Genomic DNA, 20,382 nt, shown 5'->3' with positions numbered 1-20,382 from the left:
GTTAATGTTGCAATATTTTTAAAACTACTGCTTGTGATCGTGTCCATCAAATGGTAAAACTTACAAAAGTCTAAATAAAAAGGTATCAGTAATTTATTGTTAATAGACTAAGCTTTTAATAAAATATTATTATAAGTGCATATAATTCTACGTAAATTTATAATATTATCATTTCAGTATTAAAAGTAACCAATAATAAATATTTTGTATTTGTGTCTGTAATTTATTCATATCATAGATGCGGTAACTTTTTGTATCAGTACAATTAATGTTTTATATTATCGACATTACTATGTACCTATTCAATGAACGGATGAAAAATAAAATTGACAAACACGCATTAATTATTTGCTATTTCATTTGTCTGTTGTCTGAATACTAATCGAGAAGTTAGGATCTCATATTTTCATTGAATCTTCAAGAATCTGGGACACGAAGTTCTCGACCGAAATAACTTTATTGTTATTATTTGCTGTTTATTTTTCTTATCGTATTGTTTAATTATTAGGGTTCATGTGTCACTCAGAAATTCAGTGACTCAGATTTTTTATTTAGACTTTAAATCTTCACAAAGGATATTCACAGGTCGGGAATAAAATGGAGAATCTTGCGTCAAATCAATACGAGAGACGGAAGAACGGTAAAAATATTCAGAATATATATTCTCTTCATAGATTTCACGGTAGGATTCGAAAAGCACTCTCATCCGTGGAGAAAGCACTCTTGGAGCCTGGTAACTTTGCCAAATGTCCTTTTCGATGCCTGGAAATCACATTGATTGTTTTGTTCCATTAAGTAAGTTCGAACATTTTTCACTCATTTTCGTGCCTTCTTTCTAGTTGCTATTGCACGTAAAGTCGCAGATTTTATTGACAATACGAGACGTTATAATAAATTTTAAACAAACTCTACCAAATAAAAGAAGTTCGATTAGATTGTATATATTTCTAATAACGAATAGTCATAAGTCGTTTGTTTAATTCGGAAATGATTCTTTCACGATATTTTTGTACATTGCTTTCTTCTTGCATAATTTTTTTTCCATGCTTAGCGTATTCCAACTTATTAGTTACTTATGTAGTTTCATGAAATAAATTGACTACGTCCTATTAATTGAAAATGGATTAGTTTCAAACATTAAAAAACATGTTTTATTTAAACATGAACGTATCGAAATGAGAATTATGGTAACATATTCTTTCAAGTTCTGTATAAAATTTTCCAATATAACAGTGTACATTCTTACTTTATTTAAACTTTTATTCGTTTCTCTATAATCTATCAAACACAATATTCGTATCGAAACACAGATAAAAATTTTAACCCATAAAATGTACGGCATTCGATGAAAAAAATTTCGTTCTGCATTTAACAGAGGGGCTATTGTGCATTCGTGTATGCATTGAATCAGTTTTTTTCGTGATATAAATTGTAAGCGATAAGAATCGCAATATGGAAATGTATTTACGGGAAATAAAGATGATTTCAAATTGAAGGGAACAGTGGGAATCATTTTTGAAAGCACGAGGGATTGATATAGCTAACCTTCAGAAAGAATTCACGCAACACTCACGATGCATAAATCATTGTGCCAAGAATTTTTATATTTCATCCTCATTGTGGAACGAATATCGAAATGTTCGTTTCGTGAAAGTTTTTAATTTATTTTCTGTTAAACGGACATTACTTTTCGTTTTAATATATTGAAATAAACATAATTATCGATATTCTGAAACAGTCAAAGAATAAATTCCATCAAATCACTGTTGTGATTTTCATGCTATCCCTATACAATTGTTTGGAATAACAGATTTTCTCTAATGAAATTATACCAAAATTTAATTTTTGAAGCAGATAATATTTTATGATTAATTTTAATAGTTTTAAATTTTTCAATTTGTATTGAATTTTAATAAAACTGATATAATAGGATATTATTAAAAATTTAATATGTATATTGTTCTGTATGTATAGATATTATAATACATATACATACTGTTAAAATATGGCTCACTTCAAACTTAAAGCACATACACACGTACAGACATTGTTTGCTGCTCTCTTTAGACAGCCTACATATTCAGGGTGGACTAATAACTTTGACCACCTACAATATCTTCGTTGTTTTCAGAGATGTAATAAAACATTATTTACAAAAGTTGTGCAGTGTATAGGGGCCATAACATGTCAGTATTCATTTTGTAATGAGTGGAGGGTTCTCGGAAATTTAGAGGTTACTTATATTTCTTTAAATAGCATGCTATACTCTTTCGTCCCTAGTGACATAACAGATGTTTAAACGATTTCAACAATCTGTAGTACAAGATCATTTGCCGTTGAATGGTGAAGTAAAACAACGATTCTTACGTTATGAGAAGCTTCAGCAATTCAGGCATTGCAATGTCGCGTCGATATTTACTCTTTTAATTAACGTCAAATGACCTTGTACATACTATAGCTTTTTGCAATCGTCTAAACATCCGTTATTCTACTAGGAATAAAATAAAATAGCATGCTACTTAAAAAAATGACCTTGAAATTGTGGAAAAACCGGCACTCATAAATAAATTATTACTGGCTTTTATGACCTTCTCGGTACCATACAACTGATGTAAATAAAGTTTCTCATACCTCTAAAAATAACAAAATTATTCCAGGTGGTAAAAGTTATTGGTCCATATTGTATTGTATGCTGACTGTAGACAATATCGTTCATCCACATCTAAACCGATATTTTAGTGTCTTTAAATTTTCAATGTTTCTGTTTTTCGTTGATCTTCTTTTTTAAGTCGCATTAACAACATGAGTTACCATGGACCCATGTACAAATGAGGATGACGTCTATGTAACATCCATTTTGTTTATATTACCTGAGCAATAATTCAGTACTTTTTACAAATCCTGTTTTTAGGGGAAAATATGATCGATTGATCGTGAAATTAGCCGAACAGCGTTATCGATTTTCGAAACGTGCGATGCAAGTTACATGATTTCATGAATGTCCAATTCTACGTTGTTCCAGGCCGACAACGCGTCAGTGTTCCCTTCGATATCAAACAGTTCGCGATTACACGGAATCATGTGCCAATAATAAACCGATAGTCTCGAGCATGACATCGGTCCGCTTAAACGTTTGTGTTTGTACGACAATACCACACCATTGACGACTGTTTAAATACAGGGATATTTGCTGCCACTGAAAAGTAGCTCGATAAACAATTGATCTGTTAGTTCAGAAGTATCGATAAATTAGCCGTTTAGATAAGAAGTGGACTACACCATCACAGTGAATTTTGTTTGTATTAGTTTGTTAGTTATCTTTTGAAGTAATCTTCGGAAATCAATTACGTAGTGCTACTTGCGGTAATCCTCCTATGATAAAATGAGGTCTTGCTTCCTCATTTAATCATTTTGATTAATGAATTCTAAATCCTTGTGAAAATAAAAGCATATGTAAACAAATGTTAAAGAACTTTTCCATTAGTAACATAATATTTTTATAGTCATTATAAGACAGTACATAATTATAACACCTCAATTATAGGAAATGTGTTTAACATTAAAATTTTGAAAGAAAAATTAAATTCTTGTGGACAGGATTACAGCTTAGTAATTTATAGATATAAAAAGACTAACATTGAATGAAATTTGTAATGAACTTAACATTAAAACATAAGTAACTTTAAACTTAATAATAATATTTACTCTTCAATTGAAATAAAATGAAACTTAACAACATATATTAAATAATTCTGTTTTTTCATTACTGTTTAATTCTCTAATTCTGTTCAGTACAAATGTAACTTCATTATAAGAAATATATCTTACTTCTAATTTTAAAATACATCAACAATGTTAAATGCATATCGTCTCGTGATCGACTATAATTTGAACATAAACAAATATTTAACGAGAAATGTCAATTATAATTTAATAACGGTGTCATAATTAACATTACATAATCACTTACATGATTAATAATAAAACTCAATAAAGACAGTACAAGTTGACACAAAACAAAATATTTTCAAGTATCTCATTTTTGTATAATCAGTCGTAATTCACGAATACAAGAAAATGGTTGTTATACCAATTGCAAAACATTTAACTTCATATCCCACAAACAATTAAACTTATAGGATTAGAAATTATTAATTACAATTGAATAACAGTATTAGTGATATAATGTATAATAATAATCAATTAATTAATAATTAAGACATTACGACACTTGTAGAGAATTAAACATATTCTGTACACAAGATATATTTAACTTAAATTATACATTATTAAAATAAAATTAGTTAAATATCTATTATAATAGAGACGTTGGTTTGTAAAATAATACAAACACATAAATAAAAGCGCATGGTTAATGGAAAAACTGTAGTTTTCATTTTCACTCTTAGTAAGAAAATTATTATTACACCTCCAGGTAAATCAATATGTATGAATTCATTTTACATCACATTGGATTATAATATTATGAATATAAAATAAAAGTAGAATATACGATCATAATAAAATTATTATGAATATATAATATATACATGTACATATTACTGTACAAGATATTATGCTCAGAATTAATGAAATACGGTACAGTTAATTGTAAAATTTAATCACGGAAAACATTGTGAAATGCAATACTAATTATTAGACTGCGGATTTTTATGCTAAATGGCATTTTCTAAGCTAATCTATAAGATAGAAGTAAATGTAAGAATTTAGTTTTTGTCTTAAGTATCTTACTGGGTTCAAAATAAAATAGAAAACTCGTTGGATGAAAGTTTTGTCTTTTATTGTATTTCACAAAGCCCTATAGGCTATAAATGCATAAAATCCGCAGTCTACTATTCATGAACGGAAAAGCTGAACTGAACTGAAATGATAATTTCAAGTGTCTCAAGCGACGTATTAAGTAATTTCTGGGGACTTGGACAGGTGCCGACATAATTAACGAGGGATACATAACCGTTAAATACGAAGCGTCGGGGGAACGTTGTATTTAGACGCGCAAGACGTCGTCATTCAGCTGATTTACCCAAAAGCAAGCCTCTGATGCGGCTGGCTGGTAGAAACGATGTACCTGTTGAGTGGTCTCCAGAGGCTTATTAGGTACACGTTAACGGAACGTACATTTGCGGTCCCTAGCAGAAAGGAGCGGCGATTAATTTCGGTTTGACTTACGAAAGCAAAATTCACACCGCGATGAATCTTGCACCGTTTGCGAAAGCCTGACAACTTTCGTGGTTTCCGATACCGAGTTCTGGCAACGAAGCCAGGACAGATTTCGCCGGGATCGTGTATACCTAACTGGGAGGTTAATTCGTTGGTGACCGTGTAGTGAAAGTTTCACTTAAAATAGGAAATATGAAATGTTATTTTAAATATTTATTGTAGGTATACTAATCTGCGTACAATAAATTTATTTATTATGTCCGAATAGTGAATGTCATTTAACATATGCATACTTTCTCGCAACTATTTTTGTTGCTGTAACAATAGAAAAACGACACAGCGTTAATAGCTGGTAACACCGTATATGAAATACATGTTCATTAAATGCCATCTTCTCTTTTTATTTTTTTATTTTTGCTGCGATAAGTGTGGAATGTTCAACGTACACTACAACATTAATGAACCGTTATTATTATATACAGGGTGTTTAAAAGTAAGTGTAAGTTCTTGAAAGGGGTGATTCCTGAGATGATTTGAAATCAATTTTTCCAACCTTCAAGCCAACTTCAAACGTCGACCAATCAGAGCACGAGTCTGCTAGCTGGGCTCTCGCGGTAGCGCGTAGCCAACGTTACCGCTCTGATTGGTCAGGGTCTTTCGTCAATATCTTGTTAACAAAGCCTGGGAGAACATTTTCACTAAGAAAAAAGTTATTTCAAATCACTCCAGGAATCATTCCTTTCAAGGACTTACAACTATTTTGGGACACTGTATACCACTATTGGGGAACTATATGTATACATGTATTGTGCTTTCCTCTGGGCAGTAACTCGATAAAATTGAATTAAATAAACGAATTAGCCTATTAAACTACAACACATAATATTAAAAATAGATACAAGAAATCGAAGAAATATTTAGTACATAAGTTACATGAATATGGCAGTACAGAAGATACACATGCAGTGACTTTAATGCTTATCTAAATTAAATTTGACTTTTCAATTTAATTTACATAATTAATAATTTACTTGTTTAAATCTGTGTACGATTAGTAATTAACTATTAAATAATCAATGAAGCAGGTGAAAAATAATTATACATGATTCGAATTAAAGCAAAGAAATTGTGTCGTATAAATTTCTAAATAATGTATCAATTCGTTCGTATTTGGACTTATTTTTTCCAGAACATTGTATATCCATTAAGAAATGTTCCATATGTATATGTATACATGTATGTATAACCTAAAGTTTTCGACCAATTTTGCAGAAATACATGTTTTTAATCATTTTTCTATTAGTTTTCCATAACTTTTATTTTAGAATAAATATACAGCTGTGTTAACTGTCCTTGTATTATTCACTATAACAATTATCTGTTAAATACGATTTTAACAACGTTTTCTTCTTCTTCAAATTTATTCCATACTCAACAATCAATATTAATCTATCGTTCTCCATGATTACTAAATTATATTAATAATTATTATTGGATTTATTGTTATTATTATTAGACACCTAGCATTTGTGAATCTTCCATAACAAAGAGTAAAAGTAAGTAGGTCGCTCGATAGTTCTGTCCGATCGGACGATGCTATTTCGACGTGGAATTCATTAGCTCGATTTATCTTGATCTGCAGCCTCTGCCAGCGCTATTTCCGGCGGGTTACTTCCTATTCGTGCGACGATGCATGTCCTGTTCTTCATACGTAAATAGAAACTTTGCAAACTTGCTTAATATGATAAAGTTGACAACAGCATTGCTGTATGGAATTACAATTTAATTCAATATACATAAGTTCAGCAACGTGGCATGCCCACCTTTATTACTCCCTTTGTCACAAACTGAACCACTAAATTTATTATTAGATTTATATTCGCAAATGCTACATGGAAAATATATAAACATACAATATTTGTTGAAAATTTTACAAAACTTACGGTAAAAAGATTGTGATATTTAAATGAATATAACTACAAGAAAAAATTACTATCATAAATCCCATACCTATTAATATTTTACAAGAAATTTCGATATTTGTATTTTATTCATTTTTATTATTTATATCATTTGTGTTCAGTATTCCCTATTGTAATAGCATGTATAAAATCATAAGTTTTGTGACTATATATTTTGTCCTCAATTGTATTATTTTGGTGGTGATAGATTTTTTATAAAATTTATTATTCACCAAGCTTAGTACGTATATTTCATGACATTGAACCTGTATACATAAGCACAGCACTACTTCAAAAATCTCGACAAATTGCATAGAGGTCTGTTGAGAGTCTTGAAGCAGGGAATCACTTTTGACCAAGCAACAATCTTTCTTATTGGTGGCTTGGGAATCGTTATCTCGCCTACTTCTGACAAGGATAAGAAACGAACGTATCAAGAGTAAACAAGCTAGGGTACAAACTACGGATTTGTCGAACGGTTCTGAAAACTTGAGAGGTGCCAAGAAACACGACACAATTATTTTTCACTATAGTTTTGTAATACTTTTACTAATAAATTAGTGAAATTTTACTGATGGAAATCAGACTACACACGCCCTTATTGGGTCAATTATTACTACAAAGTATAATTAAATATACGATACCACTTATATTATTTATACCAACTAAATTTGTAATACTGTAAATTTACTCAAATTACCTAAACTTGTAATGTTATAACTTTACTCACATTAACTAAAATTATAATATTATAAATGAACTTATAACAAACTAAGATTTCCCGTCGATTAATAGCAGTCATTATCATATGTAAGTGTATTATAAAATTGTTCAAACATTGTCTTCTTTGGTTTTATTTTTACAACGAAAAGTTAACTAATACATTGATACGATCTTAGAAGAAGAGAAGTAATGAACAGTAAATAATTGTTTATTGTGCATTAGTAGGTGACCCACGAATTTTATGTGGCGCAGCGTAGAAGTTCTAGACGCTGATAGTAAATAATCAGCGGTATATTTGTCGATGGATTCTTAAGAGTAGGAAAAGTTAAGATTCCATATTTCTGAAGTTGAAGTACGCGAGATTTTCACGTATATCTTGAATTAAATAGATATTATTTTCATTGAACGCTTGAAAGTAGGGGGTTAAATAATAAAACTTTTTCTTTCGTAATGTAAATGCACACTATTTCTCGTGTTAAATGAAATATGTAGAAAAATAAGCAAATGCTTGGGTTTATTAGAGGAATGAAGATGAATTCTCATATATCGTGTTACGAACAATAGTAAGTTTTGTATACTCGTGAGCTCACGTTAACACCATAAACACATCTTTACCATGTTATTCTTCCTCCCGGAATATACAATTTTCCAAACTCGATCGACCCATCGAATGCAATTTGTCGTTCGACGTTGAAACTAAGAGTAAAACTGATAGGAACGGGCTACGAAGGGAAAACCGATAACTACTTTTCCAGAATTCTCTTCGTAAATGGATTTTACGCTTTTGATCACAATTTACAGTTACAGATACTGTTGCGCGTAAAATAAAGTCCAGACGAGCTTCGAAAGTATATTAGATCAAGTCATACGTAACTTCCGCTCTTTCCTTTGGAGTCTATTTTCCTGTGTGTAAGACATTTTACTATAATGCATGTACCTTTTAGCACTAGTGAACTAGATTAGTATTTTCGTACATTTTATGGTAATCGTTATTTAAATGCTTTCAGCAAATATTAATAATAAATATTCAAAAATTTCAGTCCTTTTTCGTTTTTCTAATTACATTTTGTAATTAATTGGGGAGACTGGAGTAAACCGGGACTTTAGGAATAAGATTCCATAACTCTGGCATTAATAACTTAAGAAAGAAACTGAAATCTTGGTTTATTAAAAGAATCTCTTCGCCGAACAATAGCTTACATCTGACTTTACAGGAAAAAGAAAAATGTAAAAAATAGCATATTTAAATATATTCCACATATACGATTCAGTCCTGTAGTCTGGATAAAACCGGGTACCGTACCTGATGTGCCTCCCTAGCATTTGTGGCAACGTAATTCATGCAATTATTCAGCACCCCAACCACATAATTACACTTTATTGACACTTTAATAATTACGACAAATGGCATAATTTATACCAAAAAGTACATACTTAACATGATCAGTAGCTGCGAAGTTTTAAAATTAACGAACATTAGATCCGAGCAATGAACAACACAGGAAACATAGTAACCCTAGCACACGTGTATCGCGATCGACGTTTGTTAATGAACTGATGCAAAAGACGACGAAATATGCACTAACGTGGGAAAATTGGGAACCTTGAAAATAATAGTCCCGGTTTTACCCAGGTAGCGTCATGGACCCAGTTGCTAATCAGTTTAGTATATATCATATAATAAGTTCATTATAATTAAAGTTTGTTTCCAAAAAAATTACTAAATAATTATTAAAGATTTTGAAATTTATACGTAGAATTTGATAGCTCAAAGTGAGATACAGATATATGATTTACGTGATCAGAAATAGCTTTTAAGTGATCGGGAATTGGGTCTACAACGGTTCCAGATTTGAAACAGGTCTCACCTACTAATGTATTGTACGTATATTTTGTATACGTATATTCATACACAGTCTATAGCTATATGTTGCCAGTAATCGTTATTTATGTGCTTTCACTGTCTAATATAATTTGATAATATAGTTTTGATTCTTACTATTGTTCGGTCGCAAATATCCAATTAAAAAACAGATGTCTTCTTCTGCGAACAAGACGCATTATTCCGTAAGCACATAGAAGGTTCCTTTTCTTTTTTCCTTTTGCCTTTGGTAGACAATGCACGCGGTTCCCAAAGACCGAATAAGTGGAAAATCTTCACGGTCCTGTACATTTTTTTACGATTGGACCGCTGTGTCTACAAGACTCGTTGAGAAGCACACTGGCATACCGAAAAGCATTGTTCTTCAACTTCTGACCCAGGATTTGAGCAAACGGATGGTCTGTTGACGCTTTATATCGTACACGCTGACAGAAGATGAAGATTATACACGATTTCTTTGCCAGAAAAGACATTACAGTGCTCGAACACCCATGTATCCATCTGATTTAGCTCCGTGTGATTTCTGGCTACTCCCAAAACTCAAGTCGGCGATGGAAGAATATCGTTATGTCATCATCCAAGAGATTCAAAGGGTTTCTACCGTGGTTTTAAAGGCGTTTCCCGAAAATGGAGTACAGTGACTGCTTGGAAAAAATTTGGCATCGCTTTCAGCGTTGAAATAGGAGGAGTGTATTTTGAAAATAAGGAACAATTGTCGTCTTATATTTTTTTCGACAGTAATCGAACTAGTACCTGGATAGACTATGTAGTCAGAATATTTTAAAAAATTGAGGGCCCCATTCGGTTTGCTGATTTTAATGAAACTGTTAGGTCATGTAGTAGGCTTCTTTCTCTTCACACATCACCCACCTATGAGGACAGATACTTAAAAATTACTGAATTATATACTTTCACATTTTTCCACGTAATTTAAATCCAAATGATGATGTTAGATTATTAGTAGGTGTGTAGTGTCGGGAGAACATCCATGGTTTCTACCGTGATGGCTAGAGTTCAAATACGACACTTCCAAAAACTTTTAGATGTTTCTGCGACGTATTTGAACAGTTGCTGTCAAGGTAGACACCATAAACATTGCCTGGACTCTACACCAATGAACAACTGGTCAACATAAATTTTACTTAAATCACGCAGAACACTTCGAAAACGAATAACTTTTGAAAAACTTTTGAATATCTGACGCTACATGAGGGGTGACTTCTGGAGAAGAAGAAACCTGCTACATGTATTAAAATTTAATTAAAACCGGTGACCAGCAGTTGGGGCTCTCTCGTTGTTAAAATTCTATAGGTTCTAGATCAGGTTTAAATTTCAAGTTCATTAATTTAACGTATAAGTAAATTACAAACAAAACATTAATATTCCCTACAATTATCCTAACAATACAGGATTGGGTTAGTTTGGGCTTAAGTTTGCGCATTCATCAATTTAATAAATCGTGAAATTAACAGAGGAGTACCGACACATAATATGCAACAGATAAAGACACCGTAATGGGAATGTTGCTTTCTTCTAATTGTCTAGGTCAGCGACCCGTGGCGCATACGCCGCGTGCACGAATCAGATTAGATCGTAAGCACTTGGTCGGATGGCGCCTAGGGCTGAGATTGTAGGGAATTCTGGTAGGAAAAGCTCGCCCGCTCGTAGACGGTGAGCTTCGGACCCTTAGATTCATTATGTATGTATGTATAATCCGTGTTACGCTATTTGCCTTGGTAATTCGAACCGGTCGATATTCCACCATTTTTCTTTGGACTGAATGAACAAACTTGCTTTATTCCATTCGTGGGCTCTGCCATTCACTGTTGTATACATAATCAGGACTACAGGAATGTACCTTTATCGGAAGACAAGTGGTTTCCGTTTCGCTTGGATCAATGCTGTTACATCCGCAATTCTTCTTTCGATTCATCCTTTTAACTTAATTTATTGAACAGTTTGTTTTCGCGTGAGTAAACGCGTTGGTGAACTGTTGTCATTATGTTGAGGTTTGGACGCAGTATTTTAAGGTTTGATGTGCAATTATATGGTGGAACGTCATAATCATGGTACTCATAGTAACACAATTTAAAATTTTTTGTGATAAAACAGAGGAAAGGACACAACAAAAAATTCGAATGTCACATCCAAAATCATATATTTTATCCAAATTATAATTTCCATATAGTTGTTTGTTCAGAATAACACGAGGAATCTATTAACGTAAAAGATTGTAGGTTCCTGTTTGAATAAAAGTGCAATTGCACTTTGCAACTGCAGTGATGCGGTTTTGTAAAAAATCGCTCTGCACAATGTTAGAGCTTGTTAAACAATTTTCCTCTACAATTTTTATCTGTCTGTAATAGGAGCAGAGTTATAGTCTAAACTTAGGTTCCACGAATTAAATTCTAATTCACTTTTGGTTCCTAATAAGTCATGAGTATCAAGAGTTCAAATTACAATTTCAATACTTCTTGTTTCTTTCGATTTATTTGTGCCATTCACTTTATTGAATAGTTACTGTATGAGTGAGTGAACTCGTTAGTTAGGTACAATCATTTTTCAACTTATTTTTAAGATGTAACTAATCGTAGCAGAACACCATTACTTTAGCACTCCTATTATCTGTTTATTTGTATATGTCTGATTTATTTCAGGTTAAGTTTTTTGTTTCTTTTACATTAATTATAAATGTTTAACAATATCGAAAGAATAACAATTAATTTTATACATGTATGCAAGAATTAATTTTGTACATTGATATAGTACTTTAGTTACTTGTAAGTAAAAAGTATAATTGATATTTCAAACTACATTTTTAACAATATAACGGAACTTGAAGATGTATTTCCTATTGTTCATGTAATTCTTCATAGAAAGCATCCAACTGCTACATATTCAATATACACATTTGACACGGAACAGTGAAAGTTAGAATATACAGCCAGGAAGTATTATTCAAATACCGAGGCGTTGGGTTGTCACTAGACTGTGAACTATTACATTATATTCTTCGATAACGAGCTACAGACCGCCTTTTCTACCTGGCAGGATTTCGAGGTGAATCGTCTGCCTGTGTACATCGCTCCTGTACACCACCGGCGTTGCGTGAAATTGCAAAATAATGATTTCAGGAATGCAAAGGCACTCCGGAGCGTGAAATGGTATTCAATGAAATTATCATTACAACATGTTGAGATTAATAATCTGCATTACATAAATTTCTCGTCATTATCATATTCTCGATAATCGATAAGTGTTCTTCATATACACGTGTATGAGAGAAGTATAATGTATTTATCTAAGAATGAATGTTTAAACCTCCTGCACCGTTTAATATATTGTTGCATTATCATTCTTTGAAACAAACCAGGTCTAACAATCAGCCAAAATCGAATTAAGTGAATATACTTACATATCGCTTGATCGTCATATACATTCTGTAAACTATTGGTGTCAAATTAATTCACAAGTTTCTCTGATGAAGAATATAATTAAAAGTTGAAGTTTGAGTGTGAGTCAAAGTTATGTCACAAATAGAAACCGTAAGACAGAAAGGAGCTATAAAGAATTATAAAAAGACAGTACAAAATAAAAATGGATCATAAAAAGGAAATAACCGTTCAAAATAATGAAAAAATAATGAAGAATTTAAAACAGGTTCTAATGTTGGTTAGACATAATTGTGCCAAATTTATCATTTCTATGGCACAGAAGATTTCTACCAGTGACTTTACCTACGTAGTCACCTCTGGTTTCAGTTCTTCGTCATGTGCAAAGAACAGAGGTGGAAGCCGTTGGCTTCGAGCAAACAAGAAGCGAGAAATGTTGCGTACTGGGATCATGCTATTACACGATACCACGTTATCTCACATCGCCAAGTCAAAGCGTTCAATTACTCGAAAAGCTTCGATAGGGACACTTTCGAACCCTCGCTTTATGATCCCGAATCTTGCGCTGCATGATTCCCACGTGTTACTTCACCTGAAACAGTGACTTCGTTCACAGCACTTTTGTAAATGACAAAGAACTAGAGAAACGTTTGATGATTACGTTGTTTAAGTTGCTGTTGGGATACTTTTTTGCCACGGGCATAGGAAAGCTCGCATGACATATACGGGGTGGGTTGAATATCGTGGAACAACCGGAAAGGAACTACTTTTACGTGAAACAAACATTTTTTTAAATTTCATATCAAATTTTTCGACCGAAGCTTCGTTTTTAAGTTAATCGAGTTTGATGTTTGGTTAGATACACGTACGATTTGGCTACCTTGTTATTTCGTTACTGATTGTTTCTGTTAGTGTTAATATGTATAAGGATTGATAGTGATATAGTACAAATAATACAACAGGTTTGAAAATATAAAGTAATCAAATAATATGGTATTTCAACACGGAACGATGGTGTTAGATGGTTTTAGACTGTAATCGCTTTTATATTACTAGTAAAAGAGCTAAATATATGTATAACACGCAAAGATAATGGAGAGATTTCTCTTCCACTATATCAATAGTGGAAGAAAATTAATAAGAATAAAGAAGATTAGCAGATAAGGAATACGTGTATTGAATACACAACAGAGCGAATGGTGCATTATACGGTACAAGTGATGACGATATCATTGCAAGCATTTAGAAGATAAAAAAGATGAAGTACTCAAGAGAATAAAAGGTTTGGAAACACGTGAAAATGATTGAAATGCCATCGAGAAAAAGGAAAATGGGTCAACAAATCTAGAAGAAACAAGTTGAGTAATAGAGGTGTGGCGAAAATGGACACAAGGGGCACAGGGATGAGGACAATATTAGTTCTCCCAATAAAAGAATTTCAATCAACGGGAGGCGATAACTATGCAGGTTGGCGAGAATGAATACCTGGAAAGTTAAAGAGATGAAACAAAAAAACAGTAAGACTACATCTTTTAATTAAACTTAGATGAAAGGGACTAGCATCCGACATCAGAAGGAAAATCAATGTAGTAGTAAAGTATAAGATGAATATCAATCTTTCTTCCTTTCTTCCAGAAATGCAACATTTTTGTTATACCCTGTAGACGAAATATGGACCAACTGTCTTTCCGTCATCTTGAAGAAGTAATGTCAGATTTGCTTCCAAAGTTTGTGTGGTTATTATGAATACTATGTATCTTCAAAAGAAAATTACTTTAAATAACTGGCGATAAAAGGAAGCAATGTTTCGTGAAAACTGGTTGTTTTAATATCAATTCAGAAGCTATCGGGCCACGCCATGTACTATAAGATAATCTGAACAATTGCAGATTAGTACATATAAGGATGGTTTATGTGTATGCTAATAAAACGGATATTTTGGTAGTAGTGAAACCTTACTGCTGCGAATCTAGTCTGCCTCATGAATTTTAATAGGCTGATATGGCCTATAGGAGATTCTATTTATTGGTGAAACTAGAGTACTATTATATTTCATTAACCATAAGGGGCAACGAATATAAAAGGATATTCTCACCAGTATTGTAAAGCTCATTAAATATGTAGCCCAGAGATAAGAGTAGGAGGAGTTCCCCTAGTGGTGAACACTTAAGGTTATTCTTAGATAAATGAAAAAAAAATAATATTTCACTTTCTTTTTCTTTCGCATTAATTACAAGTGAACAGTAGTAGAAAACAAAGTAAGGGAAAACAATAACCAAGATTGTCATAATATTCAAATAAATATAACATTATATTTTGATATATGATTTTAAAGGAATATTGAAGGGTACATAGTACCAGACGTAATCAAAATAAGTAACCTAACGCAGGACGGTTTCACAATAGTTTACAACGATCACAAAATTTCTGATATTTTCATATTATATGTATATTTAATATAATCATCAGAACACTCAGGAATATCTGCACAAGCCTCGTGATCCCATTTTTGGTAGTTTGAGCATTGAATCCAGCCTTCATAATTGCTCTCTAAGTAAACTACAAAGACAGTTTCTTTATTTGTGTTTTTCGGTGTCAGGGCTCTAGTTTTCCTTTTCTTCTTGGGTCTATTTTTCTTTCTAAACTTATTTTCCAAGTTTCTCTTTTGTTCTTTAACACCTTTATCTTTCAATTGTCGAACATATAGTTACATACTTTCCGATACTAGGTGCCGTACGGGGCTAAGGGAACTGCCCCTGTATTGTCTACACAACATGACATAATGTGACAACCTACTGGAAATGAATACTACCAGAAAGGTCAGGCAGCTAATTGTAATTAAACAAGTGGTTAATAGAGTTCCTCCAATTATTGACAATACTCAAGTATGGCAATGTAGTAAGTATTCCGTATTTTTTTAAATGTTATTTCATATCTTTAATCTCTCTGTATTAGCATATTTTAAATCATCACGCTTATTTCTCATTTTTATTTAGAGATATTTAATAATTTTTAACCCCTTTGCATCTCTTAATTTATAGTAACTGTGTGTCTACTTTGCAATATCATTCTAAAGTTTACAATGAATTTCCGTGTACACGGTGAAATAAAGTGACACTGCTCGTCTTCTCGAAAGAATATGTACTCTTACTATTCATAGCTGTTAACAAAATTATTCTCGATGGAAAAAGTATAGTGACCCATTTGAGACTCTCTCAACTAATATAATAAGCAGAACTCATGGTGAGTGCAAACTACGAAATGTATTTTTCACTACTGAATTATCTGTTGACCGCAGATCAGTAATTAGTGGATTCGTTTTAAGCTCCTCAACTCGTGCCGCTTATTAGCCGAGAATATCGGAATCCACTCGTTAGGGCTCAAGGAGGATCTGGTCAGTTCAGTTCCAGAAGCGATGGCAAACAATTCCAAAATTCTGTGGTATTCTGCACCAATTTACAAAGTACTGCATTTATTTAATCGAACATGTAAACATTGAGTTATTTTCTGACACAAAAATGAAGTAGTATGTAACGCTTAGACACGCGAACCAAGTCGAAGTAATTCTAAAAATTATTGATACCTGAAGAAATAACTGTTGGTTTTACTACTCTTTTAATTGTTGAAAGTCATTATTATAAGTGTAAAACAGTAAGTAATGAGGACACATTTTGCCAAGTTTTACTTACTGTTAAAACTGCTTTTTTCAAAGGAAGGTCCTGTATAATACATTGTTTGCAAATTTTCCACTTATTTTTAGATGAAGCATCAACTCCTGTTTGTTTGCATCATGTTTTATATAGTACAAGTATGCAAATGATTAAATGAACTCTGTGTATACTAACTCGTTTTCTCTCTTCTATCTCGTTGTACACATTTGATCTTAAAGTTTGACGTCTCTAACGGTAGGTCAACTATTACGATGATCTGATTGATTAGCCCACTTGTTGAGACACACATCGCAGTTCTTCATCTCTGAGGCCATCGATCCACACCATCGCGGATGATGTCGGCCATTTTTCTATTGACATTTGCAATCGTGAGAGATGGTTTCTCATCACCCTACAACATGATTACTTGGTCAGTAATCTATTTTGTTTCTCACTGCTTTTTCATTTGTTTTCTATAATAATGCGTAAATCATCTCCATAATAATGTGTTTTACGAGATCTACTTACATAAAGAAATGACAGCAGACTATATTTTATTTCTAATTAGAAGCAGTATGAGAAAAATATAAGTTAATTCCAAAAATATTAACGTACTGAAACGATATTACTTTTGATAGAATCCGTTTTGTAAACTAGTTTTGAATGTTGCGTTCCTCCAAGTTAATTTAGTTAATGTGTAAGATAATTAATTTAACAACAAAAGTATAAAAGTACTTGTGTTGTTATTTCAATAAATAATAGGACGTTATTGTATTGTTATGCAACGTATAACCACGATGATTCTACAACAAGCATACGGTAATCCCTCATGCAAAAATGAACAGAAAACATGAAATAAAATTTTTTTGTATGAAGCTTTGTTCTCGAAAGTCTCGTATTTGATTATTCTCTGGACACATGTGCATATACGTATACATACATATATGTATGTATGTGCTATTGAATACGGCTTATTGTTAGCCGACATGTCTGTCCATTTCTCACTGTTTCTACATCATTAAATAGTATCAAATGAAATGTCCAACTCATTTTTTCTAAAATTCATTATTTTTACGGGTTTTTATAGAGCTAATATTAAAGTAAACCTACAGTGGGTAACCAAATTATTAAAGACAGTTGCATAAATTGACTATTTGAACAATATTTTTTACATTTACAGAAGCTAACTTTAATTATTCTGTATTGTGAATTAAAAGTTATCCTGTATAAAAATTTCAATATTGTGATTTCACTTATACACAAACACAACAAAACATATTTTTCTCACTATGACTCTAATAATTCGATGTAATCGATGTGCTTTTTCTTGCAAATTGGATTCCTATTCGCGAAAATTTCAATCTAGCCCCGGATCACCCTGTATAGAACAAGTAGGGGTATTTCATATTTCAATATGGTGGAGGGTTGCGTAGTGTGTCATCGTAGTCGCGTGTAGGCCTCGCGAATATCGGCTCGTTTTATGACCCGGTCACGTTGACACAAGCCACTCAACAAGTCAGCGACTCGCGCCGTTGCGAAGTTAAAGCCGCAGCTCCACTACACTTTCCCCTGAGGACCTCTTAAAGGGGATCTTCGCTTCGCGCGACGAAAAACTTATTCCCAACGTTTATCGTCTTTCGATTATGGACCTCTGTTCCCTGTCGAAACGATCAAATTTACTGTAAAGTCGCCATAAAAGTTTTGGATCATTTAACCATCAACGATGGGACTTTTTATGAAAAGAAAGTTAACGTCATTATTGTAGTTGATCATAAAAAAGGCTCGAAGACTTTAGAGGCTTATTATATGTAGAACTCACTGAGAGTAGTAACAAGTATCTAATCAACATGCGTCCTAAAATCGATCCTGTCAAAGAAAAGTACAAAAGTTTGTTTTCACATTTTGTTACAGATGTTCCATATGTCTTTCTTTCATTTCAATAAAAGAACTCCTATCTGTGGATCGTACATCGACGTACGTCATAAATGAAAAGTTTTCTTTACTCATATCAGTAATGATTTGGTGTTGTCATACAATCATGAATTCATATACTTCTAAACCAATTTTTCTTTTTAGATTTAGTATGTTGCGAAGAAAACAAGAAACGTAAACATAAAAGTTAATTTTACACACAATTCAGAACCCCTGATGATTAGATACTTTTTACTTTGTTTGGTGAATAGACCTTTTTTTTATCACCCTTTACAACGAATAAAGGTGCTTCCATTACTTAAATTTCCAAATTCTGTAGTGAATTATTCCTATAACCAAATCTAAACGAATATGGAAAAAATTCAACTCCTCAATTCTATTATATAATATTAGGGGTGCTAGAGATATTTCACGTGTTTAGGTTAAATAATTTACTCTGTATAATAAACACTGTCACCAATCTTATTTTTAAATTGCACTTTCAACATAATGAGATCGTTTTTTATAAAACTGTAATCCCTACTAGATCTCAGGCTGATGTCCTTTCATTTAGAACCCTTGTGCAAGTTGTCCTGTCTCTATCTCGGATTTTTCTCTAGTCCAGGATGTTTTACACAATTTTACAAGCTCCCATATCTATGTTCTTCGACTTCCGTCTGACTAATCTCTGCCACGCATTCGATTAGTGACCTTACGTTAATAGGATCGTCACGGTGCGACGGCGCGTCGTCGGTCATGCACTTCGCGTTAAATCCCATAAGCGCGTTACACTGTTTAGAGGGTAAAGGAAATGTTGCTGCATCGAACGGTCTTTGCTTGCTCACTTGCTTCCGAGCTACCCTGTTCATTTTCCACTCGATTCTACTGATAGCACGTGTCCACGTCTACACGGTAACATAATCATACTGATCAGGGATTAGAACGTGTGTCGAACAGCTTTAAAGAAATGAAGTTGGTAGTTAAGATTACTGAAAATTGAAGCACTTCGACGGTGTCTATGAAGCGAATTTTCAAGAAATAAAATAGGCTGCCACCAACACTGAATTTTTGTTAATTACTACCTCTGACAAAAACTATTTCATCGAACAATTTCAAACTCTGTTGCACGGATTATAAAGTATACTGAGTTGAAAAAGTGTTTTCACTAGTAACGAAAGAAATGAAAGTGTTACTTTTAATTAAGGAAGGTGGTAATACAAAAGGTACGCGAACATTTATTTATAAAATACAAAAAACAGACAGTAAGCGGTGATAGGTACAAGTGTTGCGTTACTTTCAGATGTTACAAAAAATGGACTTTATACAACTCTTATAATCTTTTTTGTTCAGAAAATTAAAAATATCTTTATGTTTTATGATTTTACTTACATATATTTTCCTTGTTATTTTTACATTTCAGTGAATTTTGTATTATTCTGTATTTAACTAGAATATATAATCATTTATTTTTAGCTAATATTTTTTCCAAATATCAACTATTCGATTCTATTTCTTCAATATATGTATGTGACATGACTTTTCAACGTTAGAGTCCATGTAAATAATTACTGCAGTGATCATGTTAATTCGTTTGATTAAATACTTACCGCCAGGGGTAGTATTACGAGAGGATACCCGTAGATTTATGTCATTCTACTAATTAAGCTTCTTGGAAGCTAAAT

General features: G+C 32.5%; 1 protein-coding gene across 5 annotated transcripts in view; it reads right to left on the bottom strand.

Moving 5' to 3' along the window:
- LOC107191215 (acetylcholine receptor subunit alpha-like) overlaps positions 1–20,382 on the bottom strand; it is a 224,932-nt gene that overhangs the window by 55,121 nt on the left and 149,429 nt on the right. The gene's annotated exons all lie outside the window — the stretch shown is intronic.

This window comes from Dufourea novaeangliae, unplaced genomic scaffold, assembly GCF_001272555.1.
Source record: "Dufourea novaeangliae isolate 0120121106 unplaced genomic scaffold, ASM127255v1 scaffold235, whole genome shotgun sequence".
In the NCBI taxonomy this organism is placed as follows: Eukaryota; Metazoa; Arthropoda; class Insecta; order Hymenoptera; family Halictidae; genus Dufourea; species Dufourea novaeangliae.
The sequence above is the reverse complement of the archived record's forward strand: the minus strand, read 5'-3'. Positions and strand labels throughout refer to the sequence as shown.